Raw genomic sequence first — 14,347 nt, forward strand, 5'->3', positions numbered from 1 at the left:
TCGTCATTTCCGTCCTTTAACCATGACGCACAGATTGCAAAATGGATAAAATGCATAATCACTCATTCAGTCCATTTTCTCATTGCTTTATTGTTGTTTTTCTGTACAGGCTAATCAGCCTGTCCAAGAAATCAACACTGTCTATATTTATCTTGTACGCTTTTCGATGTGAGGGCACTTCTACGTCTACATCTACTTCATACTCCACAAGCCACCCAGTCGTGCATGGCGGAGAGTACCCTTTGTACCAATAACTAAGCCATCCAACCCTCTTCCACTCGCGAACAGCGCATGAGAAGAATGATTGTCGGTAAGCCTCTGTATCGGCTCTAATTTCTCAAATATTCTTCTCGTTGTCATTACGCGAGACGTATGTGGGGGGAAGTAATATGTTGTCCGATTCTTCCCGGATAGTGCTTTCTCGATATTTCTATAGCAAATCTCTCCATGATGCACAACACCTCTCTTGTAACATTTGCCAATGGAGTTTGTTGAACATCTCCGTAACGCTCTCGTGCTGCCTACACGATCCCGTGACGAAGCGCGGCGCTCTTCGTTGGATCTTCTCTATCTCTTCCAGCAGTCCTACCTCGTACGAATCCCAGATAGATGAGCAACACTCAAGAATCTTTCCAACAAGTGACTTATAAGTCACTTGTTTCGCGGAGGAGCTACAGTTCATTAAGAATCTTCCTATGAATCTGAGTCTGGCATCTGCTTTTCCCATTACTTATTTTAGGTGGTCATTCCTCTTAAGGTCGCTCTGGATAGTTACTCCAAGATACTTTACGATAGATACTGTTTCTAGCGGTTTATCGTCAATAGATTAGCTGTAACTTATTGGATTTATTTTCCTATGTATGTGCAAAATGTCAGATTTATTTAAGTTCAGGTACTCCGGAAGTTACGCTTCCATCGGTTGGCTTTATTCCATTAAGAGTGACATGTTGAGTTCTATCTGCAAGGAAGTCTTGAATCCAGTGAAAAATCTGCTCCCATATTCAATAAGCTCGTATCTTTTTTCAATAACTGAGCCATCCAACCCTGTTTCACTCGCGAACAGCGCGTGGGAAGAATGATTGTCGGTAAGCCTCTGTATCGGCTCTAATTTCTCAAATATTCTTCTCGTTGTCATTATGCGAGACGTATGTGGGGAGAAGTAATATGTTGTCCGGTTCTTCCCGAAAAGTGCTCTCTCGATATTTCGATTTACGTACGTTTCAATTTACGTATGCAGTGCGGGACGGTGTCAAATGCCTTCCTCAGGTCAAGGAAAACTGCAAAAACCTAAGTGCCGTTGTCTTAGGCGCTGTGGATCTCATGCAGCAACAGAGCGAGCTGAGTTTCGGAGAACCTCTATTTGCTGAATTCGTGATGATTTTTATAGAGGGGATTTTCATTCCCAAAAAACGTCATAATTCTTTAGCGTAAAACATACTCCATAATTCTACAACACACTGATGTCAAAGATATAAGTCTATAATTGCTTGCATCTGTCCTATGGCTCTTCTTATAAACAGGAATGACCTGCGCTTTGTTCCAGTCGCTAGGTACTCTTCGTTGTTCAAGCGATATACCATAAATTACTGCTAGAAGAGGAGCAAGTTCTTTCGCATAATCTTTGTAGCATCTTATAGGTATCTCATCTGGTCCTGACGTCTTTCCACTACTAAGCGATTGTAGCTGCTTTTCTATTCCGCGATCGGCCACCTCAATATCTGCCTTTTCGACGTTCGTACATAGTTATTTTCTTTGTGGTACCAACGCTGGCACTTACCAACAGGATCGACTTTGCTTGACATCTACACCACGGGGCGTTTATCAAGCTACTACATAGCTGGTACTTATCCATCATTTCTGACGGACTGATCTACTGAAACACATTGCATCTTTTTGTCATACGTGATCTAGGACATCTGAAGAATTCTACTTTTTTGAAACGTTCCTTTACCCTGACACTCACTTTCATTACGTAGCATGTGCAAAAGATGTTCAAAAGTGAAAAATCTGTCCATATACACGGTGATTCAGCCGACCCTACCTACGGGTTTTATGCAACTCGGAACACTTTAAAAAACAACGCGCAAGATGCCCATATTCTATCGCTCGCTATGTGCAAACATTATTAAGACTACAGAAAAAATGAGCAGGGCATTTTTGTAGGCAATTAAATGCAGTTAAATTTTTTACTGGGTCACGGTTTCGCTGGAGGCCATGGTTTTCGAGTTATTTAAGAAAATCGCGTTTTAAGGACACTTTTGTGTGTTTTACTTGAATAATTCGAAAACTACGACCTCCAGCGAAAATATATCCCAGCACAAAATTTAATTACGTTAAATTTCCTAAAGAAAGCTCCTGTTAATTTTCTTTGTAGGACGAATAGTATGCGGATAGGGAGCGAGAGAATCTAAAAATCTGCGCATGGTATTTGAAAGCATTATGGCTTGCACAAAACCCGTAGGTATTGGCCGCCGAATCACTCTGTGTATTGTTCTGTCTGGAGGAAGAGTTACTGCAAGTTTTAAAACCGCTTTTCCACCCACATCCAAATTTTTATAACAGTCATCACATACAGTCAGATCACCTTTCCCTTGATAAAAAGAAATCCAGTGGTCTTCCATCAGGGGCGGCTAAGACGAGATTATTTACATTGCAGGGGTTTGTCTTTGTTTTAGTAACCTGCCGGGTTGATACATGGTCCCAGAAAGGGACAATCTCCTCATCCACTGCAACTTTTGAAAGTGTTTGATTTAATCTACGTCCATTCAAAGTGCATTCATACATGGGTTGAATTTTTCAAAAGTTGTACCTCTCTCTATCGGTTTGTTCGACTTTGTCGTTATCATTAAGTTTCAGGTGCTTCCTTATCATGAAATATCTGTCACAGCTGACTTTTCCTGGAACAGCACTTCCTCTGTTTTTATTGACCCAGGACATCCTAACCGTAAAATATCTCAGATATGACATCGTTATTGTGGTAGAAAAAAATTTTCCGCTTCCACAAGCGTACATTTCAGAGGTTTTCCAGTTTCTTTTAAATATCTTTTGTTAGGACAGTCAGGTAGTATAACAATGACATCTTCAGGGAGACATATTGTTGAGTACTGACGTGCACAAGAATTGTAACTGGTTGCTCATATTCAGGTACTGATGGGAATAGAGCTGAGGTTAAAGTTTTCCTCCAGAATGTTTTTGTAATGAAAGAATGGTTAGAAGCAATGGAATTACCACAGTCTTCTTTTTCATCTTCCTCTTATTAGCGACCTCAAAATCTGCAAGTGTATCATCGTCATCATCAGAGAGTTCTAAATCACCATCATCTTCATTCGAAACTTCATTAATATGATTCTCAAATTCTTTCGAATCTGAAAGTTAAAAAGATCCCAAAACGTACAGAACGTTTAAAAATTCAAGGAAATTTAAACTATTTGCTTACAATTTATGTATTTTAAACGTGTATTTTACACCTGAGATGACCTGAAATGATCTGAAAATGACTATTGTCTTTGCCAAAACTGGTTATAACTGCACAGATTACTGGAAAATCGGCTGACCAAGTGTTATCACATGAAGACAACAACATGTATTTTAGTGTTTATGGGGAAAAGCCGTTACAAAGTCGACCAAAATGTTTCAATTGTAAGAAAAATATACATGAGTTTTTATAGTGCTACTTCAAGAAGAATGTAATAATTCCAATCCCAAAGAAAACAGGTGTTGACATGTGTGAAAATTACCGAACTATCAGTTTAATAAGTCACGGCTACAAAAAACTAACACGAATTCTTTGCAGGCGAATGGAAAAACTGGTCGATGCTGACCTCAGGGAAAATCAGTTTGAATTCCATAGAAATGTTGGTACACGTGAGGCAATACTGACCCTACGACGTACCTTAGAAGGTAAATTAAAGAAAGGCAAACCTACGTTTCTAGCATTTGTAGACTTACAGAAAGCGATTAAAGAAAGGCAAACCTACGTTTCTAGCATTTGTAGACATAGAGAAAGCTTTTGACAGTGTTGACTGGAATAATCTCTTTCAAATTCTGAAGGTGGCAGGAGTCAAATAAAGGGACCTAAAGGCTATTTACAATACGTACAGAAACCAGATGGCAGTTATAAGAGTCGTGGGGCATGAAGGGGAAGCAGTGGTTGGGAAGGGAGTGACACAGGGTTGTAGTCTATCCCCAATGTTATTCAGTCTGTATATTGAGCAAGCAGTAAAGGAAACAAAAGAAAAATTTGGAGTAGGAATTAAAATCCATCGAGAAGAGATAAAAGCTTTGAGGTTTGTCGATAACATTGTAATTCTGTCAGACACAGCGAAGGACCTGTGAGAGCAGTCTAATGGAATGTGTAACAACAACTACTGTACATATAATAATTTTTTCTTCTGATTTTCGATAAATTAGTGTAAGCGATGTTCTGATTTCATTTCTTTTTTCTTTTCATGTCATTATGTTAAAGAAACTGTAAACAATTTTCGATGTAAATATTAATGTTTATGTCAAATTGCAAGCAATATTATAACAAAATGAAAATGTAAGAAATGTTGAAACTATTGTAAGATGTTAAAGTTGTAATTGTGGGCCTGGTCCATACGTAGGCAATGTATTAGGATATGTAGAATGCAAAACCTTTGGTGAATACCCTGTCTGTAGGGGAGCGGTAAAAGTTGGATGGCAGGCGAGCGCGGGAAAATGCACACGGGCGCTGCACGGCATAACGGGCTCAGCAGTCGTAGTCGGAGTTGGGCATCGGTCTGAGAAACACGCTCTGGAACGAGGAGGCTCTCCTGGAAAACGTGATTTCATTGAGCCTCGGATGTGCCGTTTCCGACGACTATACAGCATGGCTATATTCCATAGGCACTAAATGGAAAAGTATTGCGACGCTAAGAAGAAGCAAAGTGCCGATACATCAAGAGCTAAAGCTGTGATTGTATGTTTGCTTTGCGCCTCGCCGTCTCGCCGCCCGCCAACCGCCACATCGATACGAACAGGTTGAAACTATTAGTACTGTATTCGTGTGGACCAGTGTTTCGTTTGTTCCTTACTGTTCAATAAAAACTTAACTTTTACCAGAACAGTCCTATCATTTAATTATCCTAATCACTAACCTAGACAGGGTCCTTTCCACATTTTGTGCAATACGAGTGTCCCGAGATAAAGATTTAAAGTTTATGTTAATAATACTTACCTGCAGACCTATCTATGTTAGAATGATGTTTGAAGAACTTTGTTGTTAATGAATATATAGGTCTGGCAAAGTTGGAAGATAATGTTGAAATTGGTTTAGTAATGAAGTTTAATTATTTGAGGCAGATAAAATGGTAATTAAATGAGCAGGAAATAAGCTAAAAAGAGTAGTAACTCACCTATTGGAAATCTTGAGTGCTTAATGAATCCTTTAATCAATATTTTCAATACAGTGATCATAACAGTTTCAGGGTCTCCCCACCCTTTTTTTTTTCTTTTCTATTCGTTTAAATTCTGAAGTGTACTGAACTGATTTGACCAGCAAAGTTAAAGTCAATATAAAACCAAAATTTATTAGTGTTTTACCTTTTTCAAAATTGACATTGTATGTGTGTTTCGAAAGTGCTATTTCTAGGGTAACCTATGCCCGATTTTAATCAGATCGGCCGGCCGCGGTGGTCTAGCGGTTCTAGGCGCTCAGTCAGGAACCGCGCGCCTACTACGGTCGCAGGTTCGAATCCTGCCTCGGTCATGGATGTGTGTGATGTCCTTAGGTTAGTTAGGTTTAACTAGTTCTAAGTTCTAGGGGACTAATGACCTCAGAAGTTGAGTCCCATAGTGCTCAGAGCCATTTGAACCATTTAATCAGATCAATAGACAGTACGAAGTTTGTAGTAAACATTATAGTGTATTGTTGTGTATTTATGGCTCGTCCATATTAGTACAGAAAGTGAAATTATTAGTTCAATAGATTTTCTGGTTCTAAAAGTTACCATATTATGCAGTGTTATTACGTGTTGTTTTGTATGAAAGTACAGCAACTTGTACAGGAAAGAAACTCAGTTAATGCCTAATTAGGCTGGCGACCGCATTATTAATAATTTGGTAGCATCTGATGTGTTGTTTCTTGTCCGTCCTAACGTGTAGTTGCACTTCAGACTTGCTTGACGTATCATTGTTGTTACTGAGTGGGTGAAAGTCTGATTTTGCCTCCATTCAGGTACACGCGGTCAAAATCTATACAAAAATCCTTTCTCTTAAGGTGAAGCCCGTCAACTTACCATAGGACAGGCTTTAAAGAGTATCGTGCGCGGTAGCGTAGTGTTACAAATGGACAGTGTATTGGCAGGAGGATGTAAGATGAACATCAACAAAAGCAAAATGAGGATAATGGAATGTAGTCGAATTAGATAAGGCGATTCTGAGGGAATTAGATTAGCAAATGAGACACTTAAAGTAGTTGATGAGTTTTGCTATGTGGGGAGCAAAATATCTGATGATGGTCGAAGTAGAGAGGATATAAAATGTAGACTAGCAATGGCAAGGAAAGTGTTTCTGAAGAAGAGAAATTTGTTAACATCGAGTATAGATTTAAGTGCCAGGAAGTCGTTTCTGGAAGTATTTGTATGGATTGTAGCCATGTATAGAAGTGAAACATGGACGATAAATAGTTTAGACAAAAAGAGAATGGAAGCTTTCGAAATGTGGTGCTATAGAAGAATGCTGAAGATTATATAGGTAGATCATGTACCTAATGAGGAGGTACTGAATAGAATCGGGGAGAAGAGGAATTTGTGGCACAACTTGACTAGAAGAAGGGATCGGTTGGTAGGACATGTTCTGAGGCATCAAGGGATCACCAGTTTAGTACTGGAGGGCAGCATGGAGGGTGAAAATCGTAGAGGAAGACCAAGAGATGAATACACTAAGCAGATTCAGAAGTATGTAGATTGTAGTAGGTACTTGGAGATGAAGAAGCTTGTACAGGATAGAGTAGCATGGAAGTAGTTGCCAATGGTAACTGAAGAAACAAATTAAATTTTTTTTTCAATAAATGGAAATTTTATTCCTAAAGCCTTTTTTAAAAAAAAAAAACAGTTTTAAAACTAAAATCAGAAAGCACCTTGTAAATATCAAGTTACAATTTATTCAGAGGCAGAAATAGCTTTTTTTATAGTGGCAGAGGTTTTGGGCTGAGAACCTTGCCGCTCCCTTTTAACACGGCCGTAGTCACGACCGCTCACAACAACCTCTGAAAGACTACACTGGTGCCAATCTGCAACACACCAGATTAATTTAAACTAAAAATTTTAACAACTCACACAAACACATAAACTATGCACCCCGTAAGAGGGATAGAAATGGTACAAACACTCACATGAAAATTATTTGCCACCGAAGGTGCATCTTGTTTTTAAAAGAACTCTTACGCGGAAGGGTGGCAACTTTGTATACTAAAATGACCATTTAAATAAAATCCATGAGATGCAGTTTTACATAAAATGTAACAAAATGCTCTACATTACACATATATCACCTCGCAAGATGATAGGCAAGATAAAAACATATTTCAGGAATTTGGCCTTTACACCTTAAGCAATAAATTCGTTAACACCGAATCCAACAAACATGACAGAGGCAGCTATTAATGTATGGTAGATTGACAGGGGGATTACTGAACAACCCGAACCGCAGATTGCTATAACCCGCCCCAACTCCACAAGGGAAAACGGACCACCCAATCCATAAATAACCACCTTCCCGCGGCTGGGCAAACGGAGAACAATGGTGGGACGACCCCAAACAAAGCGGCTGGTGACCTCACCAAGACACAAGTAGAATTTAACAAGTAAATGAAACAACATATCTCCAATCACTTAACTTCTAATAAATTGCGATTTCTGGCGAAGACCTAGCGCAGCACTCCCAATGCTCTCCCGAACCGTCCGCTGCCGGTCGCTTCAACAGACGCAGGAAGGCGCGCCGCTTCAACAGACGCAGGAAGGCGCGCCGATCTCGCGTCTCACGGCGTCGCAGCTCGCACCGGCCAGCCCGATGTCGTGGTTTGACTCCTGTTGCTCTCGTGTCGACCGCGAAGCCACTACGCCTTTCTATATGGCGCGGCCCACTGGACTCACGTGGGTACCCCACATGCGCCGACGCTCAAGGCGGACCAGTCATCTTGTGTCTCAGTGTGTGGCCGACCAACCGACCAATCCAACCACCAATGACCGTTGCCCAAGCAACTCGAGCAGACTGGCAGCCTAACGAGCAGACTCAGATGCAGAAAGACAGGCCCGGCCGGGCGACCACTAGCTGAGTCTTGTTACTGGTGAAGTGGCGAAGACTCTCATTTTCTGGCTTTGAAGTTTGATCCAAAAGACAGCCGTACTGGCACTCCGACGATAGACAGACACACACTGCCGCACAAATGCGAACGAGAGACAGACCAGCAACTGGTGACGCGAGACTGACCCAGCCTCACTCGGACTGACCCCTGCCGAGCTGATAGCTCCCCTTAAATGCACGTGAACAGCCAACCTTTCCCCTTTCCCACCAGAGGGAGACACCAAAGCTGCGACTGCCACAGCGGTGCCACCGCCAGAAACGGAGGGCGACTGCTTCACAGAACGCGCTGCGGCGCTCTCTCCAAAACAGCAATTTTTATCACGGCTCACCGTGACCACACTGTAAATGAAATTTTCTGATCTGTTAGTGTATCAAGGAGTATGAAGGGAATGGTGCGTCATAGAAAAATTCTAACTGACAGGGCCCAGAGATGAGTGTCACGCCTTGTCAGCGACAGCTGGTTTCAAACCTCATAGCGATTGCTGTTGTCAGCGAATAAAATCCATCTCAACCATTTGCTATGGGACAGCTACTAAGGAAAAGTGGACATAACGGATTTTTTGAGTTGGGTACTTTGCAAAAGGCAATTTCTCAGAGTGGCACATGAAATTTCACATCTTCAATGGACCAGGCAGCACATTAATAGGATAGAGCTGAATACAGGTGTGAAGTGTGATCCGACAAGTGACAATTTTCCCCATTAAGAAATGCTGAAAGGCGTCGTGTGCAGCTACAGACCAATGAAGAGTTTAACCCACAGTGTGTGAGCTCAGGCCACAGGTAGTTCTATGATGTTTTTGTGGTGTTCTTTTTGCCATGACTCGGGGCCACGCAGTTGAGCATGAACATAAACCAAGACGTTTATTTCAGCATTGTTGGTGATCATTTGTTGTTCTTGCCTCCACATCTTGAAGACAAGTATACCTTGAACATTCCTGTCCTCTAAATGACGACAGATATGTTCACAGGACAGCATGTATACGTTTCTGCTTCGAGAAATACTTGGGCACCCTACTACACTTGGATGACCTGTTATACGAGAGCTATATTTTAGTCAACCTCTGTTTGATTGTGAAATTAAAACCACAGTAAAAATCAGATTAAGCCTTTCACCTATTTGTTGCACAGTGTCTTTAATATGCCCAGCTATCGTGTCACGTTGCACTTTTCAGTTCTATAGGTGTCAAGAAAATAGTGACTCCTGCCAAGTGTGAAATCCTCCTGACGGGTTACGCCTGATTTCACGCAGCCCTCATAACATAGCTGCCATGCATTTCCTTCTTCACGACCATTCTGGGCCGCATACTGCACGTGCTATGAAGACGCTCCTGTAGCTTTTGTGATGGGACACGTTTGATCACCCACCACCCAGCTCGGACTCGGCCCCTCTGATTTCCATTTCTTCTACATGAACCACTGGCTATTAGGACAGTCTTTTGGCATGCTGCAGAGCAGCGTAGGAAATTGGCGGGAATAACAGGTGGCTGTCTTCTATGTCGACAGTATTGGAAAGTTGATATCATACTACAATAAATGTTTTAACTAGGAGCTGCGACTACATAGATAAATAGCTAGGAGGCGTAGCTAAATGTTGCGAATAAATCTTCCGATTTTCGTGCGGTTTTCATGTCACTAGCGACTAGAGGCTGAAAGACCCTCGTATAACCCAATTTTAAATCGACAGAAAATATGTGGGACTTTTTGAAATGAAGAGTGAAACATAGCAACCGACATACAGTAATTCAGTAGTCTAGCTTCATTTCTTGGCTCTAATTTTAGCTGTTATGGAATATCTGAATAAATCTGACAACTCTCTTTTCACACAACTGAGGACATCATCTACGCCAGAGGCGGTATTAAACGGTATTAGCGTGATATCTTATGTGGGTGAATAATTTTTGTGTTTGGTGTCCTATTTTTCAGAATCTTAAACCCAGTAACTGCATGTGTATTATTGTGAATTCCTTTTAATATTCGTACTCAGATTTTCCTGAACCAGGTATATGTGTATGCTGGTTGATAACTATAGTTGTAAATTGCATTTAAAACATTCGTGACATTAAGTTATGTTAGCAGCTGTAGAATGTTTCGAATCAGTCAGCGTGCTCGATCAGCCCGTCGACCGAGCTACTTTGATTGCACGTTGACTATACCTGTAATGACATGTTGCCTTTTCTGTGTGCGGAAATGACAGTGAGGTCATATATGGCAATGCAACATAGGACTGTACTTCTGTTTTACGTTCCCGTGCCTCTAGTTGAGTACCTAATGCTAATCTGTTTAATTGCATGCAGCTCAAATTACGACGTAAATTATTACGCTTTTAATAAAAAATACAACGGATCTTATGTACGTGCCCGAACTAATAAGTACGATTTCCGTGTATGAGTACAAATCAATTTAGCTGTTTATTGCCACATTTGTCAATATACAAGAGGTTAAACTGTAAAAATGTCTGCTGCAGTTATTTATGAATGATGCACTCATTAGTTTTATGTTTCGACTGCGGTTGTATGTTATACTATAGTTAATTGAATGTCGATGTTTGCACATCATTTATAACATTCACGTTGGTATAATTTTCACTGACTATGCGAACTGACATATAACAGCGCACTGTACATTCCATAAAGTGTAAAAAGAGTAGTTACCAAAATAATCAGCCATTTCTATTTAAGACTTACTACTAATTTTTGACGACATTCTGTGCCGATGTATAAGTTCATTTCTAACATAATTTGTGTGTCTTCTGTTGTGCAGTCGCCGCTATAGCCGGATATCTGCCCGACACGGGACCGGTTTATTTGTGAGTAAACAGCCTCTTGTGAAGCTTTTGTCTGTGTCACAACGAACTTCTTCAAACGAAAAGGGTATTTCACGGATTATGTGGGGATCCAGCTGCAGTCACCAGATAAGAGCGCGATAAACGAACAAAGACGAGGTGCGCAAACCTTTGTGATTATGGAGACCGAAGTGTTAGAGTAGGAAACCGGAGGGTATCATGGCCACATCTCGTTAAGAAGCTAAGACCTGCCGCCATTTTCTAGGGCTCTGCTGCGGCTCACTATATCAAAGTGCTGATAACTGTCGCGCATACAATTACTAACACCATGTTACCGGTAGAATAAGCTGGATCAACATCAACTGGCAATCAGCTGGTTGATAACCGACTGACGTCGCGAAGGAACAGGAGCCCTCAACATCTTGCTGTTTCTGTCATCACCCCAAGGTTGATACATGCAGTGCTGTCTCCGATCACCTGTCGTTTTCATTTTAACGTAACTTCCGCATCTTACATTATCAGCGATTTGTCTCATGTACTTATGTCTAAGCCTATCTCTGCAATTCTCTCCTGCCATCATCAAGCTTGGCCAAGACTGATGATCTCGGTCTTACTGCTTCTGTTTGAGCCATTATTCTTTTAGTCTGCGCATAATAAAGTTATTATTGGGGTCTGTAATGAATTATTCTTCTTGGTTTCGAAGTTTCGAATTTAAGCCGGCCGGGGTGGCCAACCGGTTCTAGGTGCTACAGTCTGGAACCGCGCGACCGATATGGTCGCAGGTTCTAATCCTGCCAGGGGCATGGATGTGTGTAATATCCTTAGGTTAGTTAGGTTTAAGTAGTTCTAAGTCTAGGGGAGTGATGACCTTAGAAGTTAAGTCCCCTAGTGCTCAGAGACATTTGAACCATTTTTAGAACTTAAGGACTATCATTCATCGCTCATTTTCTGAATGAATTTTGCCCACTCTTTGTGAGGCAGGACCAAAAACCGGCCGCGGTGGCCGAGCGGTTCTAGGTGCTTCAGTCCGGAACCGCGAGACTGCTACGGTCGCAGATTCGAATCTTCTCTGTACAGTCTCTGGAAATGGTCATCAGTATCATCCATATCAGAGGTATAGTTCCCGTGAGAAGTCTTTATATTTCCTGAATATCTCTGTCTGCATCGTTCCTGTTCTCTACAAAGGTGGTAAATGCTCAATTTTTCATCTGTGACGTATCTGTTGTCTTTGCAAGTGAGTATCTTGCCTTCCATTTATTTTCCTGAGGGTATTCGTTTCGAATACCTTCAATTCACGAGATCGGTCTTCTCAATTATTCACTTTTTCTTGGACTTCTCAAAGAATCATATAATCGTATTTCATATTTTTCCTTCTAGTTTCGCTGATCCTATAAGTGATGTTTCTGAACAGTTTATGAGTTCCATATTTCAGCAGTTTACCCCACTATTCAAGAACGCTACAAAGGAACCGCTTCTGATGAACCCACACTCCTCAACATTCGCAGAACTCTGTTCTTGTCCACTCAGCTTAGAGCGCGTTGCAAGTTAACTTATATCACCCGTTCCCTATTATACTGGGTCCCGATAAATATCTCGTCCGAGAACCCGACTGAGCAACACTACTGGCCACTAAAAGTGCTACGCCAAGAAGAAATGCAAATGATAAACGGGTATTCATTGGACAAATATATTATACTAGAACTGACATGTGATTACATTTTCAAGCAATTTGGGTGCATAGATCCTGAGAAATCAGTACCCAGCACAACCACCTCTGGCCGTAATAACGGCCTTGATACCTTGATACGCCTGGACATTGAGTCAAACAGAGCTTGAATGGCGTGTACAGGTACAGCTGCCCATGCAGCTTCAACACGATACCACAGTTCATCAAGAGTAGTGACTGGCGTATTCTCACGAGCCAGTTGCTCGGCCACCATTGACCAGACGTTTTCGTTGGTGAGAGATATGGAGAATGTGCTGGCCAGGGCAGCAGTCGAACATTTTCTGTATCCAGAGAGGCCAGTACAGGACCTGCAACATGCGGTCGTGCATTATCCTGCTGAAATGTAGGGTTTCGCAGGGATCGAATGAAAGGTAGAGCCACGGGTCGTAACACATCTCAAATGTAACGTCCACTATTCAAAGTGCCGTCAATGTGAACAAGAGGTGACCGAGACGTGTAACCAATGGCACCCCATACCATCACGGCGGGTGATAAGCCAGTATCACGATGACGAATACACGCTTCCACTGTGCGTTCACCGCGATGTCGCCAAACACGGATGCTACCATCATGATGCTGTAAACAGAACCTGGATTCATCTGAAAAAATGACGTTTTGCCATTCGTGCACCCAGGTTCGTCGTTAAGTACACCATCGCAGCCACTCCTGTCTGTGATGCAGCGTCAAGGGTAACTGCAGCCGTGGTCTCCGAGCTGATAGTCCATGCTGCTGCAAACGTCGTCGAACTGTTCGCGAAGATGGTTGTTGTCTTGCAAACGTCCACATCTGTTGACTCAGGGATCGAGACGTGGCTGCGCGGTCATTTACAGCCATGCGGATAAGATGCCTGTCATCTCGACTGGTAGTGATACGAGGCCGTTGGGATCCAGCACGGCGGCGGCGGCGCTGACTTCGGTCGCGCAGCTTGAGGCTGTTGCCAATGGGCACCACTGTGGGGAGCCGGACTTGGGTATCACGGGGATGTCAACCTCGTCCCGTCTGTCCCCAGATCGGTCTGCCGCTGTGGTTTCCCCGGTTGCTGCCCGCAGTGGGGCTGAGCCCTCGCCCGTGGTTGATTGGGAGGTCGTTCCAAGGCGTGGCAGGCAGCGAAAGACGTCCCTGGAGGCTGATCAGAAAGCCTCCCCGGTGCGTCTGACAAACAGGTTTCAGGTACTGTCTCTGGCTGGGCCAGATGCAGCTGCCTGCCCTGTTTCAGAGGATGATTCTCAGCCTTCAAGGTCCGGGTAATCGCAGAGGGTGGGCTTATTGGGAGTTAGGAGCTCCAATGTTAGGCGCGTAATGGGGCCTTAGGGATATGGCGGCTAAGGAGGGCAAGAAATCCAGTGTGCTCTCCGTGTACATTCCGGGTGGAGTCATTCCTGATGTGGAAAGGGTCCTTCCGGATGCCATGAAGAGCACAGGGTGTAGCCAGCTGCAGGTGGTGGCACATTTCGGCACTAATGACGTGTGTCGCTTTGGATCTGAGGAAATTCTCTCTGGATTCCAGCGGCTAT

This window comes from Schistocerca piceifrons, chromosome 4, assembly GCF_021461385.2.
Source record: "Schistocerca piceifrons isolate TAMUIC-IGC-003096 chromosome 4, iqSchPice1.1, whole genome shotgun sequence".
NCBI lineage: Eukaryota > Metazoa > Arthropoda > Insecta > Orthoptera > Acrididae > Schistocerca > Schistocerca piceifrons.